The sequence below is a fragment of the Panulirus ornatus genome, chromosome 31, assembly GCF_036320965.1.
Source record: "Panulirus ornatus isolate Po-2019 chromosome 31, ASM3632096v1, whole genome shotgun sequence".
NCBI lineage: Eukaryota > Metazoa > Arthropoda > Malacostraca > Decapoda > Palinuridae > Panulirus > Panulirus ornatus.
Genome location: NC_092254.1, coordinates 6,503,529 through 6,517,334, shown reverse-complemented (window position 1 = coordinate 6,517,334; position 13,806 = coordinate 6,503,529). Strand labels below are relative to the sequence as shown.

General features: G+C 42.9%; 1 long non-coding RNA gene across 1 annotated transcript in view; it reads right to left on the bottom strand.

Annotated features, from left to right (window-relative positions):
• LOC139758869 (uncharacterized) overlaps positions 1-13,806 on the bottom strand; it is a 44,290-nt gene that overhangs the window by 17,441 nt on the left and 13,043 nt on the right. The window contains exon 2 of the long non-coding RNA XR_011714958.1: positions 8,932-9,098. This is a non-coding gene — a long non-coding RNA (uncharacterized lncRNA). The remainder of the gene's footprint in view (positions 1-8,931; positions 9,099-13,806) is intronic.

Here is a 13,806-nt window from a genome sequence, read left to right as displayed (position 1 = left end):
CTGACCCCCAACCTGTGAGGATCTGGCCAAAGGCTCTCCCATCACAACAGAGTTCCCACCGTCACGCTCAAGGATTTCCAAGACTCGCTATAATACGGTTAAAGGTGTATTCACCATAAATAACTTGAAACAATGAACATCAGTATCAAGGTGTATTATTAAACACCTGGAAATGGAGGCCCCCAGACGCAGTTTAGATGAAGAACTTGGGGGGGGGAGAGAGAGAGAGAGAGAGAGAGAGAGAGAGAGGAGGAGGAGGAGGAAATATCTTTTCGAGCTGTGGTCCTTTGAGCACCACACAATCACACACTTCACATCGCAGGTGCTTGTCGGCATTACGACACCTTGTCTACCTTAACCACATACCAACCCGCACTTAAGAAATCACAAAAAAAAAAAAAAAAAGTGCCTAACGCGACTCCCTCGACTCACAAAGACACTATAAACACTTCACGTCTTGAGAGTGCGTCAGTCTGTTTACGAGCAGCCGTGCAAATAGGCGGCGTCGGGTGTCTAACAACTGGTGGCTTTTTAAAAACAATCGACCAGTCTTGGAAAACGGGAATGCTATTACTCCGCGGCTTCCACAAGGGGACGGTGAGTCAACACACTGGTTACTCACGGTAGGTAACATGAGTCCCAAACAACAGACTGATATGTCGCTGAATAAGAAAAAAAAAAGTCAAGGGCTTCAGTGAGGAAGCCATCCGATTAAACGGAAAACATAATTGAACCATTTCGAAGAAAACGGACGACATAATCAACGCGTTTAAGAGAAAACGGATGACGTGAGTTAACCATTACCTGAAAACCGAATGTTCTGGTCGTGTGATACCATAAACTACAGTCGTCGCTTAGTAAAATAAATTACAGATGGTGGAAGCAGGTCGGCGGGGGGGGAAAAAAAATCTAATCAGAAAGGCAAATCCCAACTCGTAACAGGAAAGAACCGAGGCTGACCTGCAACAGAAAACAGAGGTTATCATCAAGCATCCGAAGACGTGTACGAAGTCAGAGAGAGAGAGAGAGAGAGAGAGAGAGAGAGAGAGAGAGAGAGAGAGAGAGAGAGAGAGAGAGAGAGAATGTGGTAGCCTGGCTGGCCCAGTCACACAAAACAGATAACACTGGTCACTTAAAGAACAAATAATTTCCTGTTAGGGAGATTTACAGGCAGCAGTTTAGAGCAGCCCTGGTCGGGGGTAGGGCCCGGGGAGGACAGAGGCAAGAGAAGTGGGGAGAGGCAGGAAGAAGCTGGGTAGCAAGACGGTACAGCCCTTGAGCAAGACGGTGCGACCCTTGAGCAAGACGGTACAACCCTTGAGCACGACGGTACGACCCTTGAGCACGACGGTACGACCCTTGAGCAAGACGGTACGACCCTCGGGCAAGACGGTACAACTCGAGCTGGACGATACGACCCGTGAGCACGACGGTGCGACCCTTGGTTACGTTGACCTGGCCTTCGACCTGTCTCTTAAGGTTGACTTGAGGAGGAATCGACACCCGAACTGAGGTTATCGAACCAGAGGGTACCATCGCCTCTCGTCAAAAGCACATCACCACAAATCCGTCACTCCAATCTTTCCAATCCATACGAAAACCTATTCTTTCTCTCCTAATCTACACGAAAACCCCTTTCTCTCCCAATCCATACGAAAACCTTCTCTTTCTCTCCAACTCCAAAGTCTTGATTCGCATTATAACAATTACCACTGCCTCTTTGTTGAGAGCATGAGTAAAACGCCGTATGTAAACTAGATGTATACATATACATTCAGCTGCCTGTGCGGGATGGCAGCTACCATCAAAAATGTATATGAAATTCGGGTGCTGACTGGTTCACCTTGAATGCTCGATATGCAATAGTAAGCAGGCCTCAGGCAAGACCGCCTTCACAAGCACTCCCAGGCACTCACGCCTCGCGGTCTTCTGCGTTTCACAACTTTGTGCACGCCCCTTGAGCACGACAGTGCGACCCTTAGCCAGAGGGTGGGGCCCTCGATCACGACGGTACGACCCTTGAACACCACGGGACGATCGTATGAGCACGACCCTTGAGTTATGACAGCCTTGGTCTTATTAGACCCTACCCTTAAGGAGTTAACCCAGATGCTAACTACAGCTTAACGTAGGGACGGTAATGTCGTCGACCAACAGACGCTGTATCGTAGGCCTCTGTAGCAGTGCCTCGCTCATGTAGCAGGACGCGCCACTAACCCTGCCACTAACTAGGGCGACGGAGCGGCAACTGAACCTCACGCGAGAGTCGGACAACCTCACCTGCAAATGGCACTCGTTAAGATACTTTTCAAGACACTTTAGTATCTCTAGAACTTACTTCCCCGTCACGCTTTCAAGAGCAAGATAGTTTCGAGAATCACTCTGGTCAACTCTCTCTCTCCACGCTTGTCCAACGACGCCAGCGTCGCTTCTTTCCACGCTTGTCTAACGACATTAGCGTCACCTCTCTCCACGCTTGTCTAACGACGTCACCGTCGCCTGTCTCCACACTTGTCCAAAGATGTCTCCGTCGCCTATCTCCACGCTTGTCCAACGATGTCTCCGTCGCCTCTCTCCACGGGTGTCCAACGACGTCTCCGTCGCCTCACTCCACGGTTGTCCAAAGACGTCAGCGTCACCTGTCTCCATGCATGTCCAATGACGTCTTCCCCTCTCTCTCCATTCCTCTCCCGCGACGCCCACGCCATCTTCGTAACCTTATGTCTTAAGACATAGGCGCACAAAACCCCAGCACTGGGACACACACACACAGCCTTCCAACACAGCACTAACGAACACCTTAACAAAGCCGCCGGCAGGTCTCTTAACAAAGGAAAACATAAAACAATACATCTAAAGGAATCAATATCCAAAAAGCGTGAATGCCGTGTTGTAAAGAGAAATCCTCTTGAAAGAATAATCCTATCTTATGAAATGCTATAACAGAATCATAGGACAAAATTATATATATATATATATATATATATATATATATATATATATATATATATATAACGTTCTTATAAAAGCTTTTTGACGGTCTGAGCAGGTCTTCCTGGGCTTGGACATACTGTATAAAGAGCTTGAACAAATTCAACTGGTGACAACGTAACTTTCTGGGAAATATAAAGAAGCCGGAGCTGGTAGCATCCAACTTGTGTGTGTGCGTGTGTGTGTTTCATAACTCGCGAGAGGCTCTGGTAAATGGTACTTGGAAACTCTTCCATCTTATTCATAAGATCCACGTCAGTCAAGGTTTTCTTATCTGGGTAGAATACTGTGTAAGTTACCACACGTCTCTCACTATCTCTATCTCTCTCATAACCTCACGTCTGCAATACATATTTCTACAAGAACATCATCACGCCTTCCTAAACCTCCATCATATTTACCCACAACTTCAGTCAACCGGAGATTATTATTCTCCCTCACATACACCCCCACACACACACAACACACCCACATCTACCTGTTAAGCTTAAAGCTACAGCGTCCTGCTTCAGCCTGCCCATGCCGTCAGCCCGGGGCAGGAGATATTAGTGCATGACTGTCATTACACTGCACCATCATCATGCAGGGATACTAACTTAAATCTTGATGGTACATGGCACAGAGGTTCTGCGCTATCACGACACAACCACTGAATTCCAAATGAACTGGAGGACTTTTGTAGCTCGCCTGCCTAGTGGTTAGCGATCCTGGCTCCAGGGGAGAGATCCCGGGTTCGATTTCCCACTGGTGAAATAATCTCTCTCTTTCTATATATATATATATATATATATATATTGGAAAGGATTACAATTTTGCGCGTGATCAAGATATTCCTATGAGTCCACGGGGACTCCCCTGATGATGTGATTATTACACGAAAGTGCACTTGGGAACTTTTCGTGTTTCATTTTCCTCGTGGACTCATAGGAATATATATATATATATATATATATATATATATATATATATATATATATATATATATATATATATATTTTTTTTATACTATTCGCCATTTCCCGCATTAGCGAGGTAGCGTTAAGAACAGAGGACTGGGCCTTAGAAGGAATATCATCACCTGGCCCCCTTCTCTGTTCCTTCTTTAGGAGAGAAAAAAAAGAAAAAAAAAATGAGGGGAGGCTTTCCAGCCCCGCGCTCCCTTCTCTTTTAGTCGCCTTCTACGACACGCAGGGAATACGTGGGAAGTATTCTTTCTCCCCTATCCCCAGGGATATATATATATATATATATATATATATATATATATATATATATATATATATATATATCCCTGGGGATAGGGGAGCAAGAATACTTCCCACGTATTCCCTGCGTGTCGTAGAAGGCGACTAAAAGGGGAGGGAGCGGGGGGGGCTGGAAATCCTCCCCTCTCGTTTTTTTTTTTAATTTTCCAAAAGAAGGAACAGAGAATTGGGCCAGGTGAGGGTAGTCCCTCAAAGGCTCAGTCCTCTGTTCTTAACGCTACCTCGCTAATGCGGGAAATGGCGAATAGTTTGAAAGAAAAAAGAAAGATATATATACATATACGTAAGGGTGCTCGTGAATAATAATAAGAAAAGGAAACACTACATATATTCTGTACACAGAATATGTAGTTTTTACTTTGATAACAGTAAGCCACTGTAAAAGGCAACGCTCAGAGTGTAGCTAGGGAATTGATAAGCCACGTTTGAAAGTCGAGAATTTCCTTTGCGCCAGACGTTGTATATCATCCGCACAGCAAGCAAGCCTCGCTCCACGACATCCACAAAGGAAAGCAATTGAAAGTCTCAAGCCAAAGTTATAATGTGACACAAGCCATAGAAGACCTCTGCGGCGGAGTCACAAAGTCCCAGAGTACGCTCGGCAATCCCCGGTACATGTAGCTGACGCTCACACGCTGGCAAGCGAGATCAGATGGGGAAAAAGAAAAAAAAAAAGGCATCGTACCCAGCCACCACACCGAGCCTCCTCGGTGATATCTGTCACAGTTCAAACGATCATTCGACACGAGAAATGATGTAGTCGACTTATTGCCATATTGACGTGTATATAACGCGTATGAAAGACGATAACTTTTAAGTATTCTCCTCAATGTGTTGGTATGGTAATAAATTTTGAAATCAGTGAATGGCTGCCAACGGAACGTTTTGCCCGAGCAAATGGCTGCCTTCCTAACCTCTGGGCTGAGTAAGTGGCTACTGGCCTACTCGCTGATGCCAGTATAGACACATCAGTGAATGGCGATTGTAAATAGTTGAGTAGGTGGTTCCATTTTCACTAAATAATTGCTCGTCTAACGAAACCTTAAACAGTTACAGATGTAAATGAAAGTCTAATGAGATGGTAAGTAGCTGAAGCAACTGGGGGGGAAATAATGTTGTTAGGGTTAAACTTTACCGTATACGACAACTTTGTAAAAGTCCGCCACACATTTCCCTCCAGCGTTGGTCTGTGCTTCGCTTCACTCGTCAAATCTTATTGTTATTTTAAGTATTTACTAGTGAGGAGAGCTAACGAAATTGGAGGCTGCACATTCCTCGAGCAATTCTACACGTGAACGTATTTCAAGCTTCTTCCCGGAAATAACTGATATTTCAGTCTTCAAACGAATCATTTTACACAAACATTCCTCCGGGCTTTGTACAGCATCCAGTAAAAGCGAGCGGCCCTTGGCATTCACGATGCATTGTCCCTGTGGGAGGAGGGTCACAGGCATCATGGGGCGATGGGGTGGGGGGAAGAGCGTCCTCTGAACAAAGCCTGGCCCTAACTGGCCTATGACGAACGACCTCGGGGGTCAGGAGAGGTCACAAACTCGCCAGATAACCAATGAGTGACGAGATACATAGCGTCTCCTGCCTGCAAGACGCAACTTCCCGCGTTTTCTTCTCATTGCTCTCGTTTTCTTCCTCGTATTCCACCCAGCTCTCCTCGATCATAACGCTCGTGAGTTGGCCTCAAAATCGACATTTTTCTTTTAATTCAAGACTATAAGATTTTTACGTCTATCCGTTGGTGGCCGCTGTTAAGAAGTATTAGGCAGGTGTGTTAGATACGGTGTTAGGTTGTATAAAACAGGCAGAGTATTGGTTAAACCGTGTTACGAAGAAAGTGTTTTATACGCAGTTAAGTAGTTAGCGTCAGGGTACAAAAGGTCTTGCCTCCCCATTAAGACTGGCCAGAAATTAACTCTACTGTCACTGCCTTTACATAATTTCTAACAATGTAACGGGAGGGTTTGTGAACGGCCCCGCAGAGCCAGCACTTCAGTAGCTGCCAATTTCACTCCTTAGGCCCAAATATTTTTTTTTCTCCCTTAAAAACAAGGAGGCTGCTGGCTTTCACTCCACAAACATACCATGTTTTCATCACACACATAACACCTGAAAACATAACTCACACGACTCGTCTTCGTAACTATCATTTCCTTGTGGTGAACGTTACGCGCTAGCCCTGCCTCTTGGCAAAATGTCGTTGTATGTACTCGTAAGTACGTAATTCCTCCCTCTCCGGTAAGTGTACATTACCGACCCATCCATGGCCTGCTCAAACATTTCCCCCCACAAGACACTATACTGATCCTATATTCGTTATATACCGTGCATGAACGTACTGTAACACTGAACCTCCAATACAGAGTGAATACGTACATGGTAAACTGACAGTGTACCGCCACACGAACGAAAGCATCACTCACACCCCAGATACGTTACGCTAAACACGGTCTTTCCAAACGTGGCATAACATTCTCTTTACCTCGCAATATATATGTACAAACATGGCATATAACACTCTCTCCATCTCGCATATACATAAACCTTAATAAATGACATTAAGGAAGCAAAGCAGTTCTTAATGCGTTCGGCCTGGGGCCATCTAAACTTCGCGCTTCGTTAGCAAGAAGTGATCCCGCCTGGTAAATGTATTTTCATGCAGAACCGCCGTGTGTGTGTGTGTGTGAGAGAGAGAGAGAGAGAGAGAGAGAGAGAGAGAGAGAGAGAGAGAGAGAGAGAGAGAGAGGTGGATGCTCTGAGTTAAGCCGTTCCATCAACTCTATGACAGAATGAGACGTCAGGAAAGTTAGCCCATTACCTGGACGACCCTAGGGAGCATTAATTACCAGTCATGAACTATGTCTATCACGAGGTGTGAGGCTGGTGTCGGCCGGGGACCGGCAGGCCACGCCCTACGGCCCCGGGTCGCCTTAGAGGAGCTCGCTGCCGGGGGAGTCAGAAAACTGTCGTACAGCGCACCCCACAACAATCAAAAAGGCTGTAGAGTTTGACATGCGAACGTTTCTAGGATGACGAGGTCACTGATTCATCATGTGAGCAGTTCTAGAATCACGAGGGAACTGAATCAAGTGAACGTTCTAGAATGAGGGAACTGAGTCATGTGAACGTTCTAGAATCACAAGGAAACTGAATCATGAGAACGGTTCTAATAACACCGATGAAAGGAAATCATTAGTTAATGGAGTTGCGGTATTCCTAACCGTAACTTACACTAGTCCCTGCCCTCCAGCTCAACACGGCAGGTCACTGAGTCCGCAGTTCTTGAGAGACGAAAGAAGTAATCAGGGCATGTTTATACGGTGGGTTTCTAAGACCTGGAAATAAAAATTTTGTAGCCACTCTGTACTTGTTCAAGTTTTTTTCGCTGTCATACATGTAGACCACAAGAGCATATTGCATACTTAATAATAATTAATAATAATAATAATAATAATAATAATAATAATGTTTCCCACTTCCCTGTCTTTGAAAAAAAAAAAAAATGTTTCGTCGTCTTTCCGGACCATTACACCATAGAAAACGCAACCGCTACTCCAGCCGACCCGAAAGAAGGAGAGAATGGAAAAGGACGCGAGAATTTCCGCTTTGTAGGCCATATCATCATAGACAAACCTAAACATCCATCACCTGTCAATGTGACACCATCCCTGGTCTAAAATACTTTGAGTAAAGAATAAATTCATGATCAAGATCATGAAGGTTCCACGAGTGAACAAGCACCCCCCACCAAACCTCCCCAGGAAGGCCGGGTCCCGTCAGAGGCCGGGACCTGGGGAGGTAAACCCAGCCACTTTATTGCCTGACCCTAAACCTTCAGTTTATGGCTGGCCAACACCGCCGCGACAAAGCCTCCCAGCCGCACCTTGACTTACCACCGACACGTAAACAAATGAATATCATCTTTCCCTTTCGACTCCACCTTCCCAGCTATAGTCCGGTTGTTTCATCTATATCATCACTAGGTCCTGTACAGATAAAAGCAGAACTCGTAATTCGTTTTTTGCAGATGTCTTACTTTCTCCTATCTTCAACACAGCAAACAACAGCAGGATGTGAATTTCAAAGAAAAAAATGTCTAACAGTTTTGTTTGACCCTTCTGCTCGTAGACGCGAACGTGTCTGCCAGCCAGAAGGCTGAACCTACCTTCATCCTGACACCCGTTGTACGTTCTGAAAAGAAACATAAACCCGGATTTTGAAGAGGCAACGCCCCTTGTAAACCTTGGTCCTCTGCGTGACATTTTCTACATGGGGGTATAGCCATTGGCTGAAAAGAATTATACCCTCTACTGCTCTCAAACACACACAATACACCACAATATATAAGGAACATAATTATAAGGTAGGGCAGGTCTAATTCTGCGTCTCTACGCTTTATCCTTCCCTTCCCAGTTGTAAATTTCCTCGTATATTACTATACAAGTATAGACACAAGAACCTATTGCAGCAATATTGAATCTTAAAGAAAAGGATGTTGGTACTCTATGCAATTTTGCCTTTTTCTTATTCAACCCATGTCTCTGTTGCACCTCTTCAAGTAGGGCTAGCAGTATGGGGTGTTACCACACACACCATGGGGAAGACAGCGGTTAGAAAACACTTTACCCAAAAAGGATGTGTAAGCTACATTACAACCTCTTACCTGAAGGTGTTTTTGTCCTCTTTTGTTCTCGGCATGTCGGTAGCAGGTGCGTCCCAACTCCGTGTCTCAGTGAACCCCACACTGGCCGGGTTAACCATAGTTTGCCATCTCCTCCTGCCTTGTCCTTAGAAGCACTGTCGTCATTTAAGCCAATCCATGCCTTCACCCTGAAAGAAATCCTTATCATGCCCCACTCTCTGCCTCTTACTGAATATCCTGTCATCATTCATATAAATCTATCAATTCAAAGAATATTCCTCTCATTTTTTCTAGAACGTCTTTCTGTATATTCTATATTCATTGGTCTCCATCTATACCGGTCTATATATCATCAAGAGTTTAATAACTATAAAGTAAAAAATCATTAGCCAAAAATTTTCTCATCAGTGGAAAATGTTGCAAGAAAATCCATGCAATCTTAAAAACTTCCTGAGAATTACAATATTACTTTCCAAAACGATGGCCACCTTCCAGTGTGATTACGATACGAGTAGGTGGGTAAAGTCTGCTTCACCGTGACTGACTGCCCGGCTCATGCGTACTGAAGCTTTTCACTCCCTGACTATGGACTTATTACCTTATTTCTATCACACTAAAGATAAATTCTATACTTTATTTTTCATCTCACTAAAGATGAATTTTATCAGTTATTCATTTTGTCATTCTTTTGAGCAAGACGGTGCCTCGGTGTTTGGTTGGAGTCAAATTTGACCAGACCTGGGTAGAGTCCGCTAACATACTCAAAAGTCGTACCGTCGTACTCATGAGATTTGGTTGTGATATTGCCGTGGACCAACCTACACAGCCAAACAGGCAAAAACGCAGTCAATGGACACTATGCCTCAATCAGAATCAAGCAACAGATCACCAAGCAGCATCCGAATCCTCGGCTTTTTGAAATCGGCATCATTGTATTCACAAAATATCTCTTCATTTTCTCAAGAATATACGGTAGCATATTAAATACTGAACTTTTGTACACAATGTAATAGTGATTATACAAAACTACAACCATCATAAAATTGTCATGAATCAATTTCTTCTGGTTGCATGTCAGCCGAAATATCAAACGAGCTCTGACGTCACCTACTCCAACCGAATGATTGTAAACATTGCAAATGGAGCTTCCATGTCGCAACGATCACGAAACTTCAAACCTGGTCACTGAATTATTGATTTAGCATCATTCCTGACGCGGCCATGTGATGAATACATTTATGTATTTTTTCTAACTGTACAGTTTTACCGATTTTTTTTTAATCTAGTAATCAATACAAGCAATATATCTTAAATAGTATATTACGCCATGTTTCTCGAACACGAAAAACTGAATCGCCTATCTAAGACGATTTGATTCTATGGATCTGTAAAGCACTAGAACTTACTAGTTACTCAGAGAGCTTTTAAGCTTAAAAATAGATTTATCCAAATATTCAAAACTATTTACACAAAACTATATATAAGTGGTGTCTGTAAAATGTGTTTAACGGATCGTTTACCAAATGGTGTAAACGTTGCATTTCTATCATCCACATCACTATGATCTGACCCTCTGATCCATCACAATTCAACTTTTATGTGAACCCGGATCATCCTCGAACCGTTTTATTGCCAGTCCAGAAACGCTGACAACTACATTTATGATTGGCAGGTCTTAAAACTAAAACAAGGTCAACTGTAAAATAAAAAAAAAAAAACTATACCTTGAATATTATATAATACATACATGTTTACTGTACGATTGACACTAGTTTCAAAAATGCCAATCCAAAACAGCCTCGGGAAAACCGTTGGTTTGTGACGTAGCGTCCCACTCCATACCTAGTTTAAGCGAGGGTCTTACGTCATCATCGACCCTGGTCCGCCGCTTCTTCACCCTCGCTAAAAGACTATCTAGATCCTGTTCCAGCAGGATGTTTATGGTGATTATCATGGTTATGGCAGTCTCAGTCATGTGCCACACTCACGACCCAGGGAACTTCTGCCATAAGAATACAAAGTGGACGCATTAGCCTTCAGGTCCCTACTAATATCAGAACTTGTTGGACACTCATGATGGGAAGACTTCACATGATTCCCTCCGAAGTTTTAGACTGCATTTATATCTAGCTCTTACTATTATTATCATTATTATTTACTATAATCATTATCATATCTAATATTTATCATTATTTAATTTCTGGTGGTATAATGATAAAGTAATCCTCCTTCGTTTAAAAATTTGTCTGGCAATTTTAATTCACCTTAACATGATGCATGGGTGAATGTTATCTCTCCTATGTCGTCCGCAATCTGAAAAATAAAAATAAAAAGATGATTTCTGGAACATCGTTTATTTCATCTTATTTCATTAATATTTCATAATAAAATCTTTACATGTAATGAATTTATATATATATAGGAGTGCAGGACCAACGTAGGTAAGACTGCGAACATTTTATTCTAAAAGCAGCATGTGGGTTGGCAAAGTTATCAGACGTTCGATAGGTTAGAGATGTTGGTCGTTGGGTTCGCTAATGTTCATAAGACGTGTGTATATAGACCTCAGTGGATTTCCTGTTGTGCTAGTGAAATACGGGTACATATGTGCGAAGGCTATCCGTCGAGCTCCAACAATATGAAACTGCCAACTGGTCTTCCATCCAAGATTACATAAACTGTCGGAATTAGCATCGTCTCAAACTTATGATGTCTGTCAGTAAGTATAATGTCCTCTTAAACTAATGCCTCCATTATTATAACTTAATTTCTTCCATTTTTCAATGGTACATTTATGGTGGTCGCTGTCATTTTCTCAGATCTCATGGGATTCTTTCACTTGAGAAACCCAGGCTTGACTCATCACAACGTAACCAGGCAGAACGTCTGGGCTCTTAATATATTTCCAGACAGAAACCAATTTCTTGCAACACAGATTACAGCCAACGCATAGAAATAAATTGTTTAATAACCTCATACGGACAGCAATGACAGTAGGATAGTTTAACAGATGTCAGTCACATTAGAGTAACAAAAATATGGACTGTAACATGACAAATGTTCAGACGTTTGAGTGGCAACATATGTGTCACGTCTCAAGACAGGGTATATCAAACGTGCGCTGACTTCAAAACAAGATCACTCAGTCAGTAAGCTTAGCCCGTCATAATGCTTTAAGGACAATAATAATTCAATCACAGATGTCTGCAACCAATTTTGACCTCAGCAATGATATAGAATAATACACTACCAAGTGGTCTCTATGAAAAAATTAAACTGAAAAAGGACTTAGAAATAACGACTCTATCACTGAAGTATGATTAAGGTGCTAAGAAAGCTAGTTAAAATGAAAATACTACTACTAGAGTTTACAATACTCAGTCAAAACCACCCTGAGCCAGCAAACCTAGTCACACCACCACCACACAACCTAAACATAATCCCCACCACCACCACAACGCTAGCTTCCGAGGTGGCCACCACACCACCACAAAAGCCATGAGACCCAGATACCATCGTCCATACGGAGCCCCGGGAGGCATCAACAGTAACATTCCCAGTATCATCCACTGCATCAGCGGAAAGCAGTCATTTCCCCGCTGGTTTTTGGGAATAGAGGAACGTCGGGGGGCATGATGGGCCGCAGTGACCTCACTGGTAATTTCCACAGTAATTTCTCCCGGTAATTCTCGTAGTAAATTTTGTTGGTGCTTCCAGCGGTGGTAATGTTGATGATTGCCGCGCTGGGGGAGAGCTGGCCGGCCGGCTTCGTTCTCTGCCAGGAACCAATGGATGCCGGCTGTGTGGTTCCCGGCCAGACACCAATGGATGCTGGCTGGGCTTCTTATGCTATCGCGCGATTCGCAGCGCCGTATATCGTGGAACGCTGGTATTTGTAAGCCGCAAGGATGGTTCTGGAAGGTGGTACACCGACCTTGCCGATAAGGAATTACTATTATTCGGAAACTATGCATGAACACATTTCCATTACCGAATTCACAAGTGGGTCATAAACCCATATTTCCTACGGATGTTTTGCAGGGTTTTAAAAACATATCAATAAAGATCATGGAAGTGGGAAAAAGTCCCGGATCAAACTATTTCAACATGAGTAGCAAATGTTACGAGACCCATTTTAATGGGGATTTACGTCACCATAAGAGAAAATTAATGTACTTCGATGACTATAAAAAAGAAAAAAAGGAGTTTGTAAAGGCAGATAATGTTGACTGCTAGTTTGTGATATCAACCAGAGTGTGTGTCAAGGTTGTTCATTCGAAAAAATAATTACCGATACTATATTTTCATAGTTTATGAAAAAATAAATACTTTGCTATAAATACGTGCTTCTCACTTACGAATAAATTTCAGAACATGAAACCATACCAGCCACAAGAAAGTCTTAAAAGACAAAAAATATCAAAGTGCGGGTAAGTAACATACTCTGTAGCGGATAAGATTCCCATCTAAAAATGCTACAGGGCCTGATACTGCCTAATCCGGGACTGGCTGTAGACGTTAAAAGCAATCTACGTCACCATATGTTCTGAGAAGTGTCATTCCCAAACTCAAAAACTCGTCTGTTTTGGAGAGGATCTTTGGCAGCTTGCCCGTAATTAGATAATTCATACCATCACCTAAATTTTTATACGTTCGATTGACACATCCTTTCCTGACTCAACTGATATCTTCTATAATGGTCAAGGGCATGTTTTACTAAACATAACTTTACCATCAAATAAAACATTTTCAAAATATTCTATTTTCTCTCAAAAGAATATATCAAAAGCTTCTATTACGAAGCACTGAGATGCCCTTAAGAGAGTTCATCCCCTTCAAACCATTTTTTTTTTCTAGACCCAAACCTTCTCAGAATTCTTGGCAAGATGCCTTTGA